The sequence below is a fragment of the Nicotiana sylvestris genome, chromosome 10 (assembly GCF_000393655.2).
Source record: "Nicotiana sylvestris chromosome 10, ASM39365v2, whole genome shotgun sequence".
In the NCBI taxonomy this organism is placed as follows: Eukaryota; Viridiplantae; Streptophyta; class Magnoliopsida; order Solanales; family Solanaceae; genus Nicotiana; species Nicotiana sylvestris.
Genome location: NC_091066.1, coordinates 152,102,124 through 152,113,486, shown reverse-complemented (window position 1 = coordinate 152,113,486; position 11,363 = coordinate 152,102,124).

Sequence of the window (11,363 nt, the reverse complement as noted above, 5' to 3'; positions counted from 1 at the left end):
TGTCTCACTGGACTGAAGGCTGGCTCCCTTACTGCTGCTGATCAAGTGCCGCTCCGTTATCTGCACAGAGTGCAGGGTGTAGTATCAGCACAACCGACCCCATGTGTTGGTAAGTGTCTGGCCTAACCCCGGCGAGGTAGTTACGAGGCTAGGACCAGACTCCAGATAAACCTGTGCAATTATATAATATATGGCGGAAAATAAACAGGAATAAGCAGTTTAAAATGGGAGGGGGTACATACTTCGGGGAAACATATCAACACCAACAGAAACTTAATAAAATATGAAAGGACAACTCAATATCTACAACAATACTATAACAATATTGTTACGGCGCGCAGCCCGATCCCTTATCATTTAACATTGTTGCGGCGTGCAACCCGATTCATATATATATATATATAGCTGTAGCGGCATGCAACCCGATCCAATATAATATTTGTTGCGGTGTGAAACTCGATCCAATATAATATCTGTTGCAGTGTGAAACTCGATCCAATATAATATCTGTTGCGGCGTGCAACCCGATCCAATATAATATCTGTTGTGGCGTGCAACCGAACCAATATAATATCTGTTGCGGCGTGCAATCCGAACCAATATAATATTTGTTGCGGCGCGCAACCCATTCGAACTATACAGTCAACAATAATCATAATTAACCGTCCCGGTAAGGGATCAACAATAGACTACACTACCCCGACAAGGGAACTCATCAGTACAAGTGTATTCATCCCAGAAAGGGGGAATCAACTATAACCAATCTTAACTTAACTCCTACTCGTCTCAATTACCACCATTTCTCAATCATAAGGAGATTCCACGATAAACAAACTAAGTTTTTGCTCAATATCAAGGATTTACTCACTGTTTCAACCATAGTAACATTCAAGGATACAACAAGTATTAATTTAAGACTCATGGTCATGCTTGACACCAACATATAGATACTCGTCACCATGCTTATACGTCGTACTCAACAAGAAGCAAATAGCAAATAGGACTCAACTCCTAATCCCTCACGCTAAGGTTAGACCGAACACTTACCTCGATGTCACGAACGCAATTCAAGCCTCAACTATCGCTTTACCTCTTGATTCCACCACCAACTCGCTCGTATCTAGCCACAAGTTACTTAATTATATTAATAAATGCTAAATAAATCAATTTGAATGCATGAAAATGGATTTTCCAAAGTTTTACCAAAAGTCAAAATCGCCCCCGGGCCCACAAGGTCAAAACCTGAGGTTCGAACCAAAACCTGATCACCCATTCCCCCAAGAACTCAAATATATAATTTGTTTTGAAATCGGACCTCAAATCGAGGTCCAAATCCCTAATTTTTGAAAAACCTATGTTCTATCCAAAACACCCAATTTCCCCCATGAAAATCATTGATTTGAAGTTGAAATCATATTAAAAGATGTTAATGATTGAAGAAAACTAGTTAAAAATGACTTACAATTGATTTGGAGAAGAAAAGTTGTTTGAAAAATCGCCTCTTATGTTTTTGGGGTTTTGAAAAATGAAAAATAACTGAAAATCCCGTCTATTTATACCCCTCTCAGACCCCCTGTGCGGATCGCACAAAATGGACTGCGGCCGCACAGCCTCCACCACGCACCGCACAAGGTCGACCGCAGACCGCACTGCAGCGCCCTGTGCGGACCGCACAAAGTCGACTGCGGCCGCACAGCCTCCACCGCGCACCGCACAAGGTCGACCGCGGACTGCACTGGTGGGTTCAGAGACCTGCAACTTCTGATTTTAAGTCTAAAACATCCCGAACCTACCCGAAACTCATCCGAGCCCTCGAAACTCCAAACCAAGTGTGCATACTAACTCAAAAACATCATATGGACCTACTCGTGTAATCAAATCACTAAAATAACATCATGAACATCAAATTAGACCTCGAGATCAATGAAATTTTCTCAAAACTTCTTTAAACATAATTTTGCGATTTAAGTCCGAATCACATCACATGACATCCGTTTTTCACCAAATTCTACATAAATTTCTTAAATCATATATAAGACCTGTACCGGGCGCCGGAACCAAAATACGGGCCCGATACCATCATATTCTAATCAAATTTCATTTCAAATTTCTTTAAGCAATTCCAGAAAACAATTTCCTTTAAAAATTCATTTCTCGGACATGGGACCTCGGAATTCTATTCCGGGCATACGCCCAAGTCCCATATTTTCCTACGGACCCTCCGGGGCCGTCAAATCACGGGTCCATTTACCCAAAGCGTTGACCGATGTCAAATTAGCTCATTTATAATCAAAACTTATCGTTTTTCACAGATTATCATATTTAAGCTTTCTGGCTACGTGCTCGGAATGCGCACGTAAATCGAGGTAATTCTAAATGAGGTTTTCAATGCCTCAGAACACAGAAATTTCGTTTTAAAACAAGTGATGACCTTTTGGGTCATCACATAATTACTTGTTGGTTTGTAACTATTTCATAATTCCAAGGCGAAAGAAAAAATTTAATGCTTTATTATTTTTAAATTTAATATATAAATTTATTGTTCACATTGTAAATTTATTTGGTACAATTTGGTATTTTTTTGGTCTATTTTTATAAAATAAAAAACCTACCCTGATTATCGGTACGCTTATAGATTTATATAAAAATATATGGTTTTATTAAAAAAAAAACTAAAATTCAGTTTGGTACGGTACGGTTCGATCGATTTAATCGATTTTTAAATATCCATTGACACCCCTAGTAACCGATAGACTAGATAAGATTCCTCTCCACCGTTAATTAAAGGTCGCAAGTTCGAACGTCAAATAAAAAATACTAATAGGGAGTGCTTATAGCTTTAGGCGGCACAAATCCAAAGGGAAACAGAGGGAGTAGCTTTGGCAAAATGACTCCTAAAAAGGAAACACTTCTCTATGTAATGTTATAAATAATAATCGTAGAAATATCAACTTTGACTTGGACAAAAAATATATAATTTGAGTTTACTAATTTGTGAAACAATATGAAGTCTCGTACAACTATGTTTCCTTAGGATACCTTATTTTAGTTTGACTTCCGACATGAATGATTTGAGTATATTCATTTATTTGAATAGAATAATTATTGAGTAAATTTCACAAATAGTCATATAATTATGATTTTTTTCATTAAGGTCATATAATTTTATTTTCTCACAATAAAATTATAAAATTTTACTAACTCACATAAAAATCATAGTGACTGAAAAACACAAAATTTTTATAGTATTTTCTTATTCACATTTTTTTTTATTTTCAGTTAATAAATAATAATTCAATTAAAATAAGAGAAATATATATGTTTAGCCGCTCCAAAAAATAATAACCGATAATACACACACACACACATGTATATATACATACATACATACATACACACACATATATATACATACATACATACATACATACATACATACATACATACATACATACATACATACATACATACATACATACATATATATGTATGTATGTATGTATGTATGTATGTATGTATGTATGTATGTATGTATGTATATATATGTGTGTGTGTATTATATGCATATAATGTACATATTTTATATATTTTATGTCTAGCGATGCAATTAATTTCCAGCGATAGGCTATTTTTGTATATTTTCTTAAATTAGAAATGACGCGACCCAATACCCATATACTTATATTAAAATAACAACAAAAATAATTCTTTCTCCACAATAATAAAAACTTAGTTTAGAGTGCATGAGATTCTGAACTAAAAAATAATAGGTATCATTGGAGAGCACTTGAAACAAAAATGTTATAAATTTGAATGAAAATCCTGAAAAGAAAAATAAAAGATAGAAGTATCGAATTTTTAAAAATTTATTTTTAGTATTATTTTAATTTCTATATATTGGTATTAAGTCGAGTGAATCGGTTCGGATTAGGTCATTCTTATTTTAATTGGATTATTATGAATTAGACAAAAAATAAAATATAAAAACTTTGGAATAAGAAATAATACTGAAAAGTTATATTTTTTGGTCACTATGATTATTGTGTAAGTTAATAAAAGTTTTATGATTTTGTGTGAGAAAACAAAGTTACTACATGATATTGGTGAAAAAAAATTATAGTTATATTAGCATTTGTGAAATTTACTCAACAATTATTAGATCTTTTCTTTCAAAAGATCATGTGCTCTAAAAAAATTAGCAAATATTTAGGATCTCATACTCGTACTTCTTTTGCTTTCTTTTGAGGGGGACATGTACAATTGTTAGCATTGTGAATATCAACTTCCCTAAATGACTAAAAAGGAAAAACTTCTCTTTGCAATATTATAACAGTCGTAATATTGTTGTGAATAGTATGTGGATGAAGTTCATGTATGAATAATTTGTGGACGGATTTCTACTTTTTGTCCATGCCTTATACTATTTTACTATAGTGGTCTTTACTTTTTATGCGCATGAAATGCTATGTAAATGACATTGTAAATACACACCAAAAGGAAGTGAAATACTCCTTCTTCTATCTTTGTTTCTTATTTACATTTTACTAAATTACTTTTATTTTATAACACGTTATTAGCACGAGACTCTAGCCAAATTCATAATCTCTAAGTTGTGCTTATTCTCCTCCTCGGATCAAGTATGTTTCTTTTAAAGTTATTCTAAATACTGCTGATGTGCATATTTTGCATGTAAACTTTAACAAGTGCTTTACTCTCATATAACCATGGTATCTGCTATCTCATGTACATAATACAATTACAACTATGATGAGTTATTCTATATTTTATTAAGTGACTTCTACTCCAATTCTCCTTAAGCAACTATCTGCTCAATAGGATATTTATGTTTGCCTACAACAACAATAACCCAGTATAATCCCACTTAGTGGGGTATGAGGAGGGTAGTGTGTACGCAGACCTTACCCCTACCCTGAGGTAGAGAGGCTGTTTCCAAATAGACCCCCCGACATCCTTCCCTCCAAGAACTTCCCACCTTGCTCTTGGGGAGACTCGAACTCACAACCTCTTGGTTGGAAGCGGAGGTTGTTTACCATCAGAGCAACCCTTCTTGTCTTGATAAAATGGACAGGTGGCCCCATATAATTAAAGGAACTAGCATGGCCATATATATATCTTTCCAATAATCAATAACTGGTTGATAGTCATTAACATATATTATAGATATAAGATTAATGATCTGATGGTACTGTTAATCTTATGTAATAGGGTTATTGTATCACTGCTTTAAGATTATTCCATTTGTTTCTATTTCACGATTATCCTTATATTTATTTTTACAATTTTTTTATTGTAGTTTTTACTATGTCGACTTTGTCAAAACTTGAATTTGTGGCACTTGATATCACGAGGAAGAATTTTTTATCATGGGTCCTTGATGCTGAAATTCACCTTGACGCTAAAGGTCTTGGAAATACTATTATACAAGGAAATGAAGCATCAAATCAGGATATATCGAAGGCCATGATTTTTCTTCGTCATCATCTACATGAAGGGTTAAAACTGAATATTTAACCATAAAAGATCCCTTTGAATTATGGATTAATTTGAAGGATCGATATGACCACCTAAAACTTACGGTATTACCAAAATCTCGGTATGAGTGGATACATTTAAAGTTGGAAGACTTTAAAACCGTAAGTGAGTATAATTCTGCAATTTTTAAAGCAAGTTCTCTATTAAAATTATGCGGAGACACTATCGCATATGAGGACTTATTGAAAAATATATTTTCTACTTTTCACGCTTCAAATGTGGTGCTACAACAATAATATCGTGAAAAAGATTTTAAGAAATATTTTGAGTTAATCACATGTCTACTTGTGGCTGAACAGAATAATACTCTATTAATGAAAAATTATGAAACCCGTCCCATTGGGTCAGCTCAATTCTCGGAAGTGAATGCTGTAGCAACCTATGATAAGTTTACCGTGGTTGTGGGCATGGTCGTAGACGTGGACGTGGCAGGGGATGAAACAATTATCGTCATTATGGTGGAAATAAACTGGAGAACAATAAGGGTTCTCAAATTAATCCTTCAAAAGGTAAAATTAGTATTTGTCACCGATGTAGTATGAAAGGTCATTGGGCATGCATTTATCGTACGCCGGATCATTTTGTCAAAATTTATCAAGCCTCCCTCTGAAAGAAAATAATGTGGAGGCACATTTGATCTTTCAAAATAATGATGATGAAGCAGGTCCCTCAAACAAATATGATTCCGAGGCACATCTTGCATATAAAGATGATAATTTTGGAGGCCTAGCAAATATTACTCATTTAGAACCTGGAGACTTCTTTGAGGATATTGATTGAAGAACTAATCATCTTAGTGGGGAATGAAGTTATAATAAAAGTTGTCATTTTTTTTTATGTTTGCAACTTGTTTATTTTTCTTGAGTTTAATTTCCTAATGCATCATGTGTTGCTAGTTTCTACATTCCTAATGTATTTCTTAATGTTCTTTTTCTGTTTGTCTTTCATATTTCTTATGATGTACTTTTTGATTTTTTATGAAGAATATGAAAAAAATTCAGTCTTCAGTTAGACTCAAGATTAATAAAGATGATATATGTTTTCTGGATAGTGCTACAACACACTATTTTAAGAGATAAGTGATATTTTTCTTATTTGGTAACGAAAGAAGTCAATGTTAATACAATATCCGGTGGTACACGATTAATTGAAGGTTCTGGAAGAGCCAATTTATTACTACAAGGAGAAATAAATTTGGCTATTGATGAAGCACTATATTGTAGTAAATCTCAAAGAAACGTATTAAGTTTCAAAGATATTCGCCAAAATGGATACCATATTGAGACTACAAATGATGAAAAGATTGAATATCTTTATATTACTACAATAATATTTGGTAAGAAATATGTGCTTGAAATGATACCTGCTCTTTCCTTCGACTTATACTACATAAGTATTAGCAGGATTGAAACACATACCATAATAAACGAGAAGTTTATTAATCAAGATAATTTTTTTATTTGGCATGATCGATTGGGCCATGCTGGTTCTAATATGATGCGTAAACTAATTGAGAATTCACATGAACATTCAATGAAGAATCAGAAGATTCTTTAATTTAAGGAATTATCGTGTGTTGCATGTTCTCAAGACAAATTAATTATTAGACCATCAACTATTAAAGTTATGATGGAATCCCCTGCATTTCTGGAATGTATACATGGTGATATATGTGGGCCCATTCACCATCCATGTAAACCATTCAGATATTATATGGTTTTAGTAGATGTATCTACAAGATGGTCACATATGTGCTTACTATTAACTCGCAATATGACATTTGCGAGATTGTTGGCTCAAATAATAAAGCTAAGAGCATAAGTTTCAGATTATTATGCAATTAAGACAATTCATCTTGATAATATTGGTGAATTTACATCCCAAGCCTTTAATGATTATTGTATATCAACTAGGATAACAATTGAGCATCCGATTGATCATGTTCATACATAAAATGGTCTAGCGGAATCATTGATCAAACGCCTCCAATTAACTGCTAGATCAATGCTTATGAGATCAAAACTTTCCATTTCAGTATGGGGTCATGCTATTTTACATGCAGTAATAGTTGTGCGGATAAGGCCCACAAGTTATCATAAAGTCTCCCCATTGTAATTGACTTTTGGTCAGGAGCCAAATATTTCCCATTTTAGAATCTTTGGTTGCGATATATATTCCAATTGCTCTACCACAACGCACAAAGATGGGTCCCCAAAGAAGGTTGGGGATATATGTTGGATATGAATCTCCTTCTATTATAAAGTATCTAGAGCCGATGACTGGAGATTTATTTACGGCAAGATTTTTTGATTGCCATTTTGATGAATCAGAATACCCAACATTAGGGGGGAGAAAATAAGCAGTTGAAAAAGGAGATAGATTGGAATGCATTATCGCTGTTTAATTTAGATCCTCGAACAAATCAATACGAACAAGAGGTTCAAAAGATTATTCATTTGCAAAATATTGCAAATCAATTTCCAGATGCATTCACTAACCTACCAAGGGTGACTAAGTCACATATTTCAGTTGCTAATGCTCCAATTCGAGTTGATATCCCAGCAGGACAATCAATTAAAGCAAATGAGTCTAAGTCACGTTTGAAATGTGATAGACCAATCGGTTCTAAAGATAAAAATCCTCGAAGAAGAAAAGGAGCAAATGATCAAAGTGATCAAAATACGGAGGTAGTGGATCAAGAAGAGCCCCAAGACATAATAAATGATAAGACCTTGGAGGAGGTCCAAGTACCTGAAAATAATGAGAATGAAGAGATATCAATAAGTTATGTCTCAACGGAAAAAAGATGGAACCGAAATAATATTGTTATCGATAACATTTTTGCTTATAATATTGTTGTTGAAATAATGCAACAAGCTGAGGATCTTGAACCAAAATCTGTCGATGAATGTAGACAGAGAAATGATTGGCCAAAATAAAAAGACGCTATCCAGGCGGAGTTAACTTCACTTGAAAAATGTGAAGTCTTTAGACCCATAGTTCGAACACCTGAAGGTATAAAGCCAGTAGGGTACAAATGAATTTTTATGCGAAAACGAAATGATAAAAATGAAGTCGTTAGATATAAAGCACGACTTGTGGCACAAAGATTTTCGCAAATACCTGTCATTGATTATATGGAGACATATTCTCCTATGGTGGATGCTATCACGTTCGGTATCTTATAAATTTGGCAGTGCATGAAAAACTTGATATGCGTCTAATGGATGTTGTTATAGCCTATTTGTATGGCTCATTAGACAATGAAATCTTTATAAAAAATCCTGAAGGATTTAAAGTACCCGAAGCATATAAAAGTTTTCGAGGAACTTGTTCAATAAAGCTTTAGAAATCCTTATACGGATTGAAACAATCAGGGCGCATGTGGTATAATCGCCTGAGTGAGTACTTGTTGAAAGAAGATACAAGAATGATCCAATTTGTCCTTGTGTCTTTATAAAAAGGTCTGGATTTGAATTTGTTATAATCGCTGTATATGTTGATGATTTGAATATCATTGGAACTCCTGGGGAGCTTCCAAAAGCAGTAGACTGTTTGAAGAAAGAATTTGAAATGAAAGATCTTGTAAAGACGAAATTTTGTCTTGGTCTACAAATTGAGTATAGGAAAGATGGAATTTTTGTCCATCAATCAACATACACCAAAAAGATCATAAAGCGATTCTATATGGATAAAGTAAATCCATTGAGTAGCCCAATGGTTGTAAGATCACTTGATATAAATAAAGATCCATTCCTACCTCATGAAAATTATGAAGAGTTTCTTGGTACCGAAATACCATATCTTAGTGCAATTGGGGCGTTAATGTATCTTGCCAACAATTCTCGACTAGATATAGCTTTCTCAGTAAGCTTGTTAGCAAGATTTAGTTCTTCACCAACACAAAGACATTGGAACGATATTAAGCATATATTCAGATACTTGCGAGGGACAATTGATATGGGTTTATTTCATTCAAATAAATCCAAATCAGCATTAGTTAGTTATGCAGATGCAGGATATATATCTGATCCACATAAAGCTCGATCTCAGATGGGCTACTTATTTACATGTGGAGGTATAACTATATCATGCTGTTCAACGAAACAAACTATGGTTGCTACTTCTTCAAATCATGCAGAGATAATAGCTATTCATGAAGCAGACCGAGAATGTGTTTGGTTAAGATCAATAACTCAACATATTCAGGAAACATGTGGCCTTTCTCTGAAAGGAAATATTCCAACAACATTGTATGAAGACAATGCTGCATGTATAGCTCAACTGAAAGGAGGATATATTAAAGGAGATAGAACAAAACATATTTTACCAAAATTCTTCTTCACTCATGATCTTCAAAAGAATGGTGAAATAGATGTTCAACAAGTTCGTTCAAGTGATAATTTGGTGGATCTGTTTACTAAGGCATTACCAACCTCAACATTTGAGAAGTTAATATACAAGATTGGAATGCAGCGTCTCCGAGACCTTAAGTGATATGTTAATCAGAGGGAGTAAAAATATGCGTTGTACTCTTTTTTCCTTAACTAAGATTTTGTCCCATTGGATTTTTCTGGCCAGGTTTTTAATGAGGCAACAAGTAATGCATATTATAAATGACTTGTATTTCCCATATTGTTTTCTAATAAGCTCTTAATGATATTTTGTTTTGCATGACCATCCAAGGGGGAGTGTTGTAAATAATATGTGGATGAACTCCATGTATGATTAGTTTGTGGATGGATTTCCACTTTATGTCCATCCCTTACACTATTACTATAATGGTCTTTACTTTTTATGCGTAAAAGTGTCACGACCCCAGTTCGCCCTCCGTGAACTGTCGTGACGGCACCTAGTCCCTATGACTAAGTAAGCCTAACAAGTGCGGAAATAAAATTGAAACTTGCAGAAATATAAATAAAGGAAAACCAAGAATAACCAAAAAAGGAAGCAATATATAGAAAGCCGCTCATCATATACATCACGACATCTCAAACTTCTACGACACTATCCCAAAACCCAGAAACTCACGGGAACACAAGCTAGACGAGATACCATAAAGTGCTCTAATCTCCAGAATGTCTACATCAGCAGTAAGATAGAAAAGGCTAACACTACAGGATAGAATAAAGATAGAGACTCCTTGGTCTGTGAATGCAGCAGATGTACCTTGAAGTCTCCGAAAGATCTCCCTGCCTCAAGGGTGATAAGCCTGGGTAGAGGTACCTAGATCTGCACATGAAAAACATGCGCAGAAAGAGGCATGAGTACACCACAACGGTACTCAGTAAGTGCCAAGCCTAACCTCGGTCGGGTAGTGACGAGGAAGGTCAGGGCCCTACTGAGATAAATAAATAATAAATGACAGAATAAATAAGCAGTATAAGTAAAAATCTATACAATATGATAAGAGTTCAATAACGGAAACAGAATATAAAGGCAAACCAGAAGGAAGTACCACTCATAACAAGGATGACAATTGGGGATTTCTTAGTATCCCGAGGATCTCTTAGTACCCTCCATATATGCCAGAGATCTCTTGGTATCCCAAGGATCTCTCTTTATCCTCAATGTATGCTAGGGAGATCTTGGTATCCCGAGGATCTCTCGGTATCCTCAATGTATGCTAGGGATCTCTTGGTATCCTCAATATGTGTGCCAGGGATCTCTTGGCATCTCGAGGATCTCTTAGTAACCTCAATATACGCTAGAGATCTCTTGGTATCCCGAGGATCTCTTGATATCCTTAATATACGTGTCAGGGATCTCTTGGTATCCCGCACCTCAGCCCAGAACATAAATACGTACAT